We start from the raw sequence: 13,834 nt of genomic DNA on the forward strand, positions 1-13,834 counted from the left end.
GGCAGCTCCTACTTCTGCAATATACAATAAAAGGGGAGCATAACCCTTGAACTACTCATTATTTACTTGTATATGCCATGACAGTTATTGGTCCTGGCTGGTGTTAGACATGGTTGTCTACAAATATTATATATGTAGCACTAGGCCCATGTAATTATATGACCCAATTGAGAAGTTGTACATACCATTGCCTCTAGAACTGTGTCCCACATGTGTCTGGCATAGGGAGTGCATACCTCACATTATGCAGATTTTTGCAAATGTTGATATTCCTACTTTTTCATTGTAGCTCACTTGTCCTGGATATATCTGGAACATTGCAGTACACTGGCATGGTTGCTGACTTATGTTGCAGGAAATGTGTCACTAAAGCTTATTAGAGGAATTTCCATGTGCATCTGATTTGCCACAATACTTTAACAGATGGAGGGTGAACTGTCAAAGCTGACTGACACTGAGAAGCAAATGTTGATGTTTTTCTTGTTTGTGGAAGGCAGTCAGCCAGCTACAGCAGAAGAGGCCTGGGCCTCTAATTTTAATTATTCACCCTTATTTGCAGGCAGGGACTGCCCATTTTTGTCATCCATCTGAGATGTCACCCCCTTTCTGGAAGTGGCAACTGTGTTTGGATAGGGGCCTGATGGGTGATACAGACTGATACTGCTGCATCATATGAATAGATGCAGTATATAATGCACTCTTTCAGAAACATTGGTCTCATCTTGAGGAATCAATACCTGTTCCCTTCTTCCCTCTTCTTTGGGTTACAGCTGTGATGTCCTCCCCATGTTCATGTGATTCTCCCGGTCCTCTTCGGAGTATGATAGCGCTAACACTGCAGTGCAGCTTCCACCGTGGCAATCTTTAGTTACAGAACAGACATACCAGCTGTTTGGAGATGTTTGGGTTTGATATGAAACATTTTCCCAAGCTATGCCCTCGGACACAGGATAAGTTATGATGTTTGCAGCCTAGAGATTTCTGCAAGCTTTGTGAAATGAAAGATATGGCTGCAGGTTATGAACCGCAGTTTGTGCAATTGTTCTTTCAGGAATATAGTGTCCATTCAGTAGTGGCAGAACATTAGTCATTGTTGGGAGTGATATGATGAGTAGAAACACTTCTAGAACAGTACAGACATAGGACCAAGGTGAAATCAAGTACCTGTCATGGAACCAGTGGCAGCGCCCAGCATTATATGGTGTTAAGTAACTTTAAATCATGATGAAAAGTTCTCTCTGCAAAATTCGGAGTCATTATTGTGATTAGCCTCTAAAAAGGCATCAGTTCATTTGCTGTGGGCTCAGATGGTCCTTCATAATAGATCACGGAGTTGCATGAAACATTTGCAACTGTAGTGATGACAGTATCAGATTTGTCAGTAAAGTTCATTGCTCTGTGTAGTGTTGAAGATATAGCATGCTCAAATATCCCCAACTGTGAACCCATACTATTGATGTTACTGCTCTCATTAAGAGGTATTTCATTCAGAGTAGAGAAAGGATGAGACGCTCTACTCTGAATCATTCGTGGTATCACCGACGGTGTGCTGTAGAAAATCAGCCACATGGTGCTTTTTCACATGATTAATGGACACATCTGTTTTTCTTTAAACCAGACAAAGGAAACCGAATGACAGTTCTTTTACCTTTTACCCCAAGGACTGTAATTGATGATCTGTAGGATGGTTCAAAAGCTTACTTGTCGTGGATGGTTTCTCTAACTAGATCCCCTATTTTAGGGATCCACCAGTCAACAATGGTTTTAACCTTCTATTCACTTGTGGTGGTTTTGTAATAGTTAAAATTTTACAATACTCAATAAGACATTCAAATGGTTTTCCAGGTCAAACTTTTCTTCACCTGCCACTTTCCCAAGATTATCTAGTCCAGGCACATATATAGGAATTTCAAAGAGTACCTCGTATGGAGTGCATCCCCCCAATACTCATCTAGGCAACTTATTTGATGCCCTGTGAACTCAGTATAGATCACGGTACCAACTAAGACTGGAACTTAGTACCCTGCCAGTCAAAACATGTTTAATCATTATGTTAGCTCACTGTACTAACCTCTTGGATTCTGCTCTAAATGGGTTGCTAAATTGGAGACAAACTCACAGTGAATCCCTGTAAGCCTTGGAGGCGAACTCAGGACCATTATACGAGTGAACAAATGAATAGCCCCCGTCACTACCAGACGCTGAAAATCCTTTAAGGCTGCTGAAGCACATGCATTTCTGTGTGACCACACACATTGTAATTGAGAACATGAGACAGTGGCTATCAATATGTATTTATAACCTTTACCAACATTTATTGGGCTGGTGTGGTCCAAATAAATTACCCTGAATGAGATATTGGACACTGTGAGGGGAGTTGGCAGTGGTCTCTTAACAGTAGATAGATTAATCTTCTGACAAATGTCACACTTCCTGATATCGTTTTTAGTCTGTTGATACAAACAATGCCCCCAATACCGTTGCTGTAGCATTGCTGCGGTTGCATTGGCCCCAGCATGGGTAGATGCCAGTCCCTCATGAGTTTCCCTGATTAACTCTAATCTGGACACCTTGTTAGGTGTTATCCTTTATCCCACTCCAGGTAATGTGACTACAGGACTGTAGGAAGAAAGCCTGCAGGAGGTTTTCTGCCTTGGTTGGTGGTATGTATGGCTGTTAAAATCTGTGTCGATGTTTGTTTGAGATCTGGTTAAGGCTGTTGCTCTGAAAGTCTGGATTGCAGCTTTGGCAGCTATGTCAGCCGCACAGGTCCCTTTAGCATGGAATCTATCACACTGATGGCCCAGTGTGTGCCCCACATGGACCAGTGGAAGCGCATCTTGTAAATAACTACTCTTCCCCAGAATTGTTTAACTTTACTTGATTTTTCCTTTGAATCCTTAAATCCATTCAAGTGCCAGTGTTGCAAATCAACATTGTACAGAACAGCATTGTACCCTTAAGCACAGAAGGTTGAATCTGACTGTATAAGTGTGGGAGCTGATGGAATAGCCTTTTGTAATGCAAATAACAGGGTGCTGATGGTCTGCACGTTGCTCAGTGCTGTTGCCTAAAGTCTTAGTGTGGATGCACGGCAGACAAAAATCACTAGCTTTTACTACACCGTGCACTGCCATGCAGGCTGCAGAGTACTTGCATTTCATTCCTACAGCTGGTCGAATAGCTGGTTGAGCCGAGCCATCCATATAGAATATGCTCTGCTAGGACTCATTGGGCAAGGCTTTTTGGAGTATAAGGAATGTTGTTTGTAGTGGAGAAATGCTTGTGTACAAAGAGTGGGATCATACTTAAACTTTACATCCACTGCACTCAAAAAAGAGGCTCACTGCACCCAACTCAGATGTGGGGCCTGAGCATTAGGAATGCTTTCCTTGATGGCTGCCTCCAGTGAGGGCATGGGAGAAACCACAATCATTAGTTTTCCTTATGCCAAAGGTCGCTCCTTCAAGATAGCTGTACATTCAGCTGCAAGAACCTTTTCAATGGAAGCAAAACATACTTCATCCGAAGAGTACAAGTGAGACATATATGCAATAGGAACAGTCTGTCCCTTGTTGTAGACCACATGGGCATAACCGGAGTAACTTGGTATGACTCGAAGAACTTGCTTGGTCTTACTGTCCATAGTTTTTAAATATTTTGTCTCGAGTACATCTTTTTTGCAAAACACGTAAGATATCAATTTAGTTGTACATCCCTTAGTTTGCTGAAAATGTGGGAGAAATCAGTCATAGAAGGGCTTCACTCACTCAGCATAGTGCAGCAAGCAAGTTTGTCTGAAAATAAGGAATCTCAGCAGAGATTGCAACTTCTTCAGTGTGTTTGAAGGCTGCAATGTAGCACATTTCTGAAGGAAATCAGAAGCCAGTCTCTTGCCCTCATTGGATAGCTCATAATCCAAGGAAGGTTACTGTAAGGTAGACAGCCTTCATTTTAAGTTAATTATGTAACTATGTAATGTTAATAGTATAACTTTGACCACCCTAGTTAGGTGTACGTCCAAGTCATCATCTGTAAGATAGATCTCATCAATGTACGACAAAACCTCGGATCTGGTTGTAAAATGATTCGTGCTGTGAACAGGCCAGGACTGTTCTTATGGCCCGTTGGCAAACTTCAATGAGAAATGGATCCCATTGAAACTACAGACGATAAGATACTCACTTTCAGGCTCTTTGTTTTAACTGAAAAACCCATCAGAGAAGTCTTGGGTTGTTTTATATTTTTTAGGCACCAGGCTCGTTATTAATCTGTGTCGTAATGTTTTTATTGTGTGTTGTGGCTGGGTCGTTAATATCGGTCAGAATATGCATTGTTTTTTAATGTATTTAAATGCTTTTTAATAGTTGTCTTTTTTTAAATAATAATGTGCTTTTCTGTTTTGAAACATTTATGGATGTATGATATGTCTGAATAAAAAATATGAATTACATTGAATTTATTAAACCTGTGTTATGCCCATTTTGCACTGCACATCATCTTGTTTGTGGGATTACACAATTAAACACATTGGGAACATTGTGAAGCTCCACCTCATAATGCTCACCCGAATTTCTTCAACACATTGTGTTACTTTTAAAGTGACAGGTCACATCCCTCAACTTTCTATTTTTCACTAAGTCCACAATAACTCCAGAATAATCTAATCACTACTAACAAGCTGATTTATTCAAATTTATGTAATCAGAACTTTGCCATTTAAGGATATGAGTATTGAAAAGAAAGTCCGGTCTTATGTCTTTACGTCATAACCATATGATGTGTAGGTAATAAAAATATACTGTTGTTGTATTTTTTCATGCAATCCAGGGGTGATGCGTGCTATCAACAACCGGTACCCTACACCTCCGTTTCTCTGACATCAGCTTTACAGATTTACAAAATGTGCTGATCAAAGATCATAACCTGTGAGCATCCCACACATGTAGAAAACCCTAAATGTTTGGTACCATCATGCTCTGGAGGTCAAAGGTACAAAGTTGAGGGTCAAGTCTTGGCAGGGATATGTTACTGCGAGAGGAAGACTGAAATTAATTACAGTGTTTTGGAAAACATTCCCAAAAATCTGACAAACGTCATGTTCAGAGCATTCTGCTGGTCAGACTTCAGGGCAAGAGGTCCCACATGTAGCAATAAAATCATTGGGTCCTGAAGAATTAGCAAATATATAGTTTTTATACTGAGTTTGATGTCTGTCATTAAACGAACAGTGTAAATAAACAGTGATTCTGACTCACTTTTGTGATCTGCACCAACATTCCCCAGTTGAATCTCTAGACTACATTCCCAGGAATAGCCTCACATACTTGATATTGCCAGATTACAGACAATCAGGGCAATATTTATTTGGTAACATTCCAGTCGGTTTATTTAAAAAGGGCAACTAAATATTGAGCAAAATTGGTAAATAATTTAAACGTTTCCAAATTCTTCATTGTAAGTTCAGACTACAATGATATATTGATGCAGGGTTAGCTCTAAATGTGCTGACAAAAGCCATATAGTTTGTAGAACTGCACAAGACCAAAAAGGAACATGTCCTTCAATGACTTGGTAGTGATTACTTTAAAAAAAAAAAAAAAAAGCTCCAACAGCTAAGTGCGTGAACTCCCTGGTAGTGAAATGATTGAAACTGGCATGACAGCAGTGTTCTGCTTGAGTGATGATCCTTCATCTATGTGCTTGGCTAGAGAAGAACCTGTAGCATTCACACTTTTGGCACCCTAATTGCTTATTTGTGCATTTGTTTACTCTTTTGTTTTTTAATTGTTTTTATTTTCATTTTCCTTCAGTTGTTTAAACATTGCAGCGGACAAATACAGATGATGGTTGTTAAAGTTGTCTTTTTTTTGTTTGGCTGACTACTATTAAGATGATGACAGTTGCATACATTGTAAGGCAATAAAGTTTTAAAAATAATGAATTAAAGTCCATGCAAGACAGAAAGTCTGCACCCCAGGACCTCCATCATCTGTTTCTTTCAAGTGCTGCAGAGAATAAAAGTGAAAAACAGCTTGGAGACCAGCTTTTGCTGTTTAGATTGCATGACCTCAGACATCCCCCAGGGGGCTTTTTAGATAACGACTGTCAGTCTTTATACTGTATCGGATTCTCTTTGCCTTTATAATCTGTAGTGAGACATCTTTTGATACTAACCCCAAGATTCTGTTTACTGACAATATTGGTACAGACTTAAGTTCCAAAATGGACGACCCTGAGGCATTTTTGGAGGTTGCATCAGCACCCTACTATTACAAGATACTTTGGACTGAATCACCAGCCCTGTTACTTACAAGGACTTCTTCAGCTCTGCACTTGCCTGAGAAAATCTTTGAGATGAGGAGCTCAAACATTTGTAGAAGTTTGCAGAAAATGCACCCACCAGCTGCTCCTCCAAGTCAATTGCTGTTTGGCAATTCCACTTCTAGCAAATAATAGAATTGTTCTATTTGTAAAGATTGCACTCCTTCTTTGCCCTCTTGAGTAGCAGTACTTATTAGTCCCTACATTTCAACTGAATTAGATATTTCACAGACATTTTAATAGGAAAATTTGACTTCAATTGGGTCTCAATTCCCTTAAGCATGAGGCTTGTCTGTGGCTTATCGTATTAGGTTAAACTATGGGCTACAAAGAGCTGGGAACATATAGTTGGTTCGAAAAAAGGTGATGGTGCATTATCTTAAATGCCAAATTAAAATGCTTCTGATGTACCGGGAGCAGTGTTACTTCCCCAAGTATTTTGTTGCTCGACAACTAGATCTAATTATGTCAAGGGTACGGCATCTTGTCAGAGAGTATGGCCTGGGCATTGCCTCTGTAGGATGTGATATTAATTTCATGGGCAGGGATGATTCTGGTGAGTAGGGTCAACTAGGTATTGAACAGAGTGGGGCTGAGTGAGAATCCTTGTGAAACTGAGTAGATGAGGGTGACGGGACAGTGTGCGAAGTGAAGGGGGCAAAGCTGACTGACTTTGGTGCGGCTTATACGGAAAGTGTGGGTGCTTGGATGCCAACGTTGTGCAGTTATTGGAAAAGGATGGGGTGGGAGACAAGTTTGAACTCTGCAGAAAGGTCCGGTAGGATGTGGGCTGCCGTGTCCCATCTGTCCATTGTCATCTGGATGTCGTTCATGGCTGTGTTGAGGACTGTCTCTTTACTCTGGTCAGGCCTGAATCCAGATTGCGTTGTTTATCATCTTTTCCGTTACTTATACCAGGCAGGGGAGCCACAAGATAGATGGGTAGCTGGGAGAGTACAGTGTCATGCTCCCACGCATCCTGGTAGGTGGAATTACCGGTGGCTGTGATGTTTGAGTCATTCACGATCAGGTGAGGGCTGTACTGAGGAGTCAAGTCCTTTGACTAAGATATTCTGAGAGCAGGAGTCTGATGGTGCACCAGGGTGTATTAACTGCATGCCTTTTGTGGTTTCTTGTGTGGTGATGGTTGTCAAGGTGGTCTTCTGGGTGTTGATAAATATGAACAAAAAGGCTGTGAGGGTGAAATGGTCTGGTTGGGGCTCAAAGTTGTCATAGGTGCTGGTGATTTTGTTGCTGAAGTATAGGGACAGCTGGATGCAGAAGTCCTTAGAGGAGATTATGCTGGTGGAACTTGTTGCCAGAGAGGTGAAGCCTTTCACCATGGTGAAGATTTTTCTGCACTGAAGGTGCGGCTTATGATACAGTTGGTGAGTGTGATGCGTTTGGTGAGTTTGATTTACTGATAGTAGCGTCTGAGGGCAGATTTGTAGGTTCTCTTTTTGGTGTCATCCTGATTTTATCCCTATCTGCACTCAAGTTGCTTCTGGTGGCATTTGATGAGCCTGCGCTCTGTGTCCCAGATTGCTTGCACGCATGCTGTTTCTTGTGACTTTGAGAGGAATCATACAAGTTGAATATGAAGTTGGGGAGGTTTTTGTTGTGTCAAGGCCAGTGGTGTAGGAGTTCAGCATACCAGGATGCTCCTGTGATCATGTCCCAGTATCGTTGTGAAGAATTGGTGATGGATTTTGTAGGTATGCTTAAGTTCAGCCCAGGTGATGTTGGCTTGTCTTTAGTGATATTACTGAATCTGGTGAAGATGGAGTCCACAAGGTGTCCCGTGGCATTTATGGGGCCTTCCACTCTCTGGGTGAGTCCAAGTTTGGACAGGTCCTCAAGAAGGTTGGTCCTATGGGGGTCTGTGAGGTCCTCCGTGCGGTAGTTAAGGTTGTCAAAGATCAAAAAGAGATGAGGTCTGTGATGGTGGTGTCAAAGTTGGAGCTTTGTCTGGGAGGGTAGTTGGTGCTTCTCAGGGTGGAGTTGATGGTGAAGAAGAGTTTGAAGGTCATGTGTTCCATTTTGCTAGTGGTGCTTCTCGAGGTGGTGAGGCCTTAGAGAGATTCTTTGAAGGTGATATATTCTGCCATTGAGTCTGTTTATCCTGCTCTGACTTGAGATTGTGTATCTGGTGTGGGATTGCTGTGGCAGTGGCAGGGCCAATGAGGGAGTTAGCCAAGTTTCAGTCAGGAAAAGCAGGTCAGGTGAGCAACAGCAAGCAACACTTTGGTGAGCCAGATAGGAGCTGATTGGTACCTTGGACCCGACTGCAGCCGAAGGAAGTGGACCCGCCCGGATGTATTCACATTTGTGCAACAAGGAAAAATGAGCAGACGCTGCAGTTGATTGGAAGTTCTGGTGATTCCGTGGGGCAGAGGACTGTCCTGAAGCCACCATCAAGAGGATAAGAGACTACATCAGAGCTTTAGTCCCAACATTTGGCGTTGACAAAGTAAGAAAAGCATAACAATTTAAACCGAGCACCCTTTCACTGTCAGAAATCTGGCATGTTACCTATTTTATGTGCCCTAACTGAGAAGTTGCAGGGCAGTCTCAGATGCGTTCCTGCAGCAGGAACCCTTTTTCAATAGCACGCTGGGAAGGGTGAATGTTGTTGCTTTTGTGTGCCGTTTGGACCGCTGGCCATGACACAGATGATACGCTTGTCCTCTGGGTGTGACACAGGGTTAAGGCTCGTTTGCTTGGACCACTAGGCGTGACACAGATGGTACGCTTGTTCCCTGGGTGTGATACGGGGATAGAAGCCTCACCACTTGGATCGCTGGGTGTGACACAGATGGTACACATAGCCCTGGGTGTGACAGTGGGCCTGCATCTCAATCTAATTTTTTTGTCTAAAAAGGTTTTCTCAGTTCTACCGGTTTCTACACACTGTTAATGTCTAAAAAAAAGTGAGAGGTGTTGTTCGCTAGACTGCTGTGCGTGACACAGATGGTATGCGTGACCCCTTGGGTGTGTTATAGGTTGTGATTTGAACGTTGGATCTGGGAGATTAGGTGTAGCTTCTGTTTGGCCACGAAGGGCTTGTGGTTGTCGAGTTATTTATGTTTCTCTACATAAATTATTTTGTCCCAGAGCCAAAATTGATAGACTATCAGGCTAATTTAGTCCCATGTACCCTGCAGAGCTTCCCCTGGTCACAGAATAGCATTCGTTAAGAGCGGGCTAAGGTATTTTTGACAAAAGTGATACTCTCTGTCAGTTTTTGTAGGAAAGTGCCACTGTTGGCATGGTTACCCCCCCCACTTTTGGCTGGTGTTGTTGCCAACTTTGATTGAAAGTGTGTTGGGATCCTGCTAAGCAGGCCCCAGCACCAGTGTTACTTCCCAAAATCTGTACCTTTGTTTCCACAATTGGCACACCGCTGGCACACAGTTAAGTCCCTAGTAAAAGGTACCAATGGTAGCAAGGGCCCTGTGGCCAGGGAAGGTCCCCACGGGCTGCAGCATGTATTATACCACCCCAGGGAACCCCTCACCAAGCACATGTACACTGCCTATGCAGCTTGTGTGTTCTGGTGAGGAGAAAAAGGCAAACATGGCACCCCCCACCCCCCAGGGTACCATGCTCACAAACCACTGCCTGTGGCATAGGTAAGTCACACCTCTAGCAGGCCTTACAGCCGTAGGCAGTATACCCTATACCACAGGTGAGGGAATAGGAGCATGAGCAATATGCCCCTACAAGTGTATAAATCCATTCTTAGACATAGTAAGTGCAGTGTAGCCATATTGAGTATATGGTCTAGGAGTTTGCCATTACGAACTCCACAGTTCCATAATGGCTTCACTGAATACTGGGAAGTTTGATATCAAACTTCTCAGCCCAATAACTGCCCACTGATGCCAGTGTGGGATTTATTGAAAATGCACCCAGAGGGCATCTTCAAGATCCCCCCTGTATGTTAGCCAAAACTGCTAATGCAGGACTGACCGGTCTGTGCCAGCCTGCCACTTTTAGACAAGTTTCTGACCCATGGGGTGAGAGCCTTTGTGCACTTCAGAAACAAAGCCTGTCCTAGGTGGAGGTGCTTCACACCTCCCCCCAGCAGGAACTGTAACACATGGCGGTGAGCCTCAGAGGCTCAAGCTTTAGGTTACAATGCCTCAGGGCACTCTAGCTAGTGGAGTTGCCCATCCCCCAGACAAAGCCCCACTTTTGGCGGCAAGTCCGGTGGGAGAATTAGGGAAAACAGGGAGAAGTGACCACCCCAGCCAGGACTACCCCTAAGGTGTCAAGAGCTGAGGTGACCCCACTCCCTGCAGAACCCTCCATCTTGGTTTGGAGGACAGGGACCAATAGGATTAGGGATGAGCCGCCCTCCCCAAAAGAAGTGGGCACAAGGATGGTGTAGCCACCCTCAGGGACAGTAGCCATTGGCTACTGCTCTCTGACCCCTGAAACACCCCTAAATCCAGGATTTAAGGGCCTCCCTGAACCCAGCTCACCTGTGAATAACTCTGCACTTATACTAAAGTATTTAGAATTAATGAATCCCCATGTATATCTTTCCCCACTACCAGAACAGATTTAACAATCCCTGTGTATATATTTTCACACCACCAGAGTAAAACGTAAGGTTCCCTAAAACAAGAAAAGCTAGACGTATATAGCTTAAGATTCCCTAAAAACTAGAAAAAGTAGAAGTGGATCTGTCCTTAATCTGCCCAACGTATCATGGAGTTGCCACTAAAACATGCAGACCAGGTTCCCCACACAGGCTAAAAACTTTAAGTTTTGGCATGAATGACATGCACACACTAAGCCACATGTGTTTTTTTGGCCAAAGGAGGGAACCTTTGTCACTAACATAATCGAATACATGAGGACATACATATGGACCAAGTACGTAGGGCAAAAGAAGGACTAAAGAGAAGCACTACTAGAATTATGGGCGATCTTTGAGGAGGCCCAGACCAATAAACCTAACCCACAGACAGCAAGCAAGTTGTCCATACCTCCCACGCCATATGCAGGAATGGAGGTGCTCATCCCGATGCCTGTCATTATAAGTTATACTAATCAGGCAGTTGAGGGAGCCAGAGGTTCCCCTACCAAACAATGAATTGTTAGATCAAGGCACAACTGTCTAACATGCCAACAGGCCCAGGCAATTCCAGCACCACCTCAGTACTACACTAGAGCCCCTCAAAGTTCAAGCAACCCCCCTTGTCACACTTTGGCCCATCAAACAGCAGCAAGGAGAATATGACTCCCACCAGTTCTGGTGAACACACTTGATTGACAGGGAGATTACTATTTTGAACTCTGACACAACTAGAGGGTAGAGGAAAGGAGTCCCAGTCCTCCAGGATCCACTGACGAGGAGGGAGGCACAGGGTTTTCAAGAAAAGGACTGGGGAAAACAGAGGTAATCCCAGAGAGACACTACTAAGTTGGTCCAACACAAATTGCGACGACTGCCCTCGAGGGAGCCGTGTTAGCTGCTAGTGTGCAGTTTGCACCAGTCCTGAATGGAGCTCCACTGCACAACCCCAGAGGGTTCAATGTAGCTATAATTGTGAAAACACAGGAGGTTGTCAGCAGACAAATCATGGAGAATGTCACTATTGCCACAGATTGGGCCACATGGCTGACAGATGCCAGATAAAGGCGTATCACGAACAAAGGTAGATGAGCCATGGCCAGTCCCTGTAAAATCTCCATCCACAAAACCAAGCAGTGGGTAAAACAAATGCATCTTACAGTAAGCTGCAGGAAAACCAAACCACCGCTAGACCCTCGCAACAGAGGTCAGGTAGTTGGACAAACATGTGGCAGCAGCAACCACAGACAGGGAACCCAGCCCTTCAAGGACCTAGGCCTCAATCATGGCAGGGAGGGGCAACTGTTTGGGGAAGGAATGCCTTTACACACCCAAAGAACCCAAATATGCAGTAAAATCAGTATCCCCAATGCAAAGCACCAGTTTCACACACACTTTAAAATTTGATGTACAAAACCTTAAAATAAGGTCAGATGAGACAACATTAGAGATTCAAGCCTTAACTTGTGATCGGGAAGCTCAGGGCTGCTGTACGTGTTTTACCGATCGGGTATCTTCACGGAAATCTGCCATTGAGGGTGCCTGTGAGAGAATTGGCCCCACTCTGCTGCTGATCCCTCAGAGTGGGGTTAGCTGCCCCCACCTTGAGGGCAGGGCAGTCCAATGAGAGGGGAGGAAGGACGGCTCCCCGACGAGTGCTTAAAATCAGGCACCCCAAGTCCTCGCATTCACAAGTCAGTTGGGACAGGTTCCAATCACCAAGTCAAAAGGAACCCATTCTTGGGCACCCAGTCGGTACCAAAATCCCTTCATGGCGCATGGTCCCAACAGCACCTGCAGAAAGCTAAATGGCCTCCAGCCAAATGGAGGCCCACCTTTTAATTCCAAAATGAAGCTGTCCTCCAGTATCAGGAGGCAGGTTTACCGTACACTTAGGATGGTGAAAACCCCATAATCTCCACAGCACGCACAAGAAATCCGACAGATTGTGCTGCATGGCGCTGAGCCAGTAGAGGAGGTTCACTAGAACTACCAGCCATCACAGTCCATTACAATCACTTGGGCAAAAGTAAACGAGTTCTTGACTTTGCACCGGGCTCTCCCTGTAGAAATATTTTGCCTCCTCCTTTCCCTCTGAGGGAGATGGGGTGCCAGGGAAAAGGAAGCCCAAATGACCCATCACAACTCCATCCAGGTACAACATCGAGATATGCTCACCCCCGTTGCAGGCCTAGCAAGCAGCCAAAACAAGGCCTGTCCGGTACCTGAAATCTGAAGATAACAGAACATGTAAGAATCTATGAAAGCACCCAAAGACCAATGAAAAGAAGACCAGAACTTGCCCAAAAGAAACCTCTAGAAAAAGGGCATAGTCAAGTCCTAGGAGACTCCTGCCTGAGCCACGCATCAGCCTCTGGTCCGCCCCGCCGGTCCGCCACAGGGCCTCACCTTTTTCGCCTGGATCTGGACCCCACCTCGTTTCAGCTGGCTCCTGCCTGGGGGATTTGCCCTGGTCTTCGCCAAGCTCCAGCCATCTGACTCCCGCACAGCGGCCAGCCACATGTTCGGACTCATGGTGATGGCCCCATTCTAACGAGCTGAATGCCTCGTTCCCTCCAGGCTGGAGGGCTCATTTTCCCTATAGGAGTCCTCACCTGCAGACCGCCGGAATCCTCGCCGTCCTTGACGCAAAAACTAAGAACCATACTCCCGGATCTGGAGCCCCCTGTGAGTTTTATCCTTGTTTCTGCAGGGATAATTTGTGCTGACTCTGCCCTGCTCCCTGTTTCGACCTTCTTTTGACCATCACTGTTTTTCAGGGAAAGTAGTTCACGGTGATCCACATCCAGCTAAACATTTACTCCAGTAACTCCTGCCCTTCTCTTTGTCTGAGGCTTGTTGACTTTCTTTTCCTGATACTCGTGGCAGATGCATTGTAACCCTGTTGTCGTGTGATCATGGTCT

At 44.5% G+C, this 13,834-nt stretch overlaps 1 protein-coding gene across 3 annotated transcripts in view; it reads left to right on the forward strand.

Moving 5' to 3' along the window:
- The window catches only part of LRRK2 (leucine rich repeat kinase 2), a 1,446,345-nt gene that overhangs the window by 204,032 nt on the left and 1,228,479 nt on the right, over positions 1 to 13,834 (forward strand). The window lies entirely within an intron of this gene.

Source organism: Pleurodeles waltl, chromosome 4_1 (assembly GCF_031143425.1).
Source record: "Pleurodeles waltl isolate 20211129_DDA chromosome 4_1, aPleWal1.hap1.20221129, whole genome shotgun sequence".
Classification (NCBI taxonomy): domain Eukaryota; kingdom Metazoa; phylum Chordata; class Amphibia; order Caudata; family Salamandridae; genus Pleurodeles; species Pleurodeles waltl.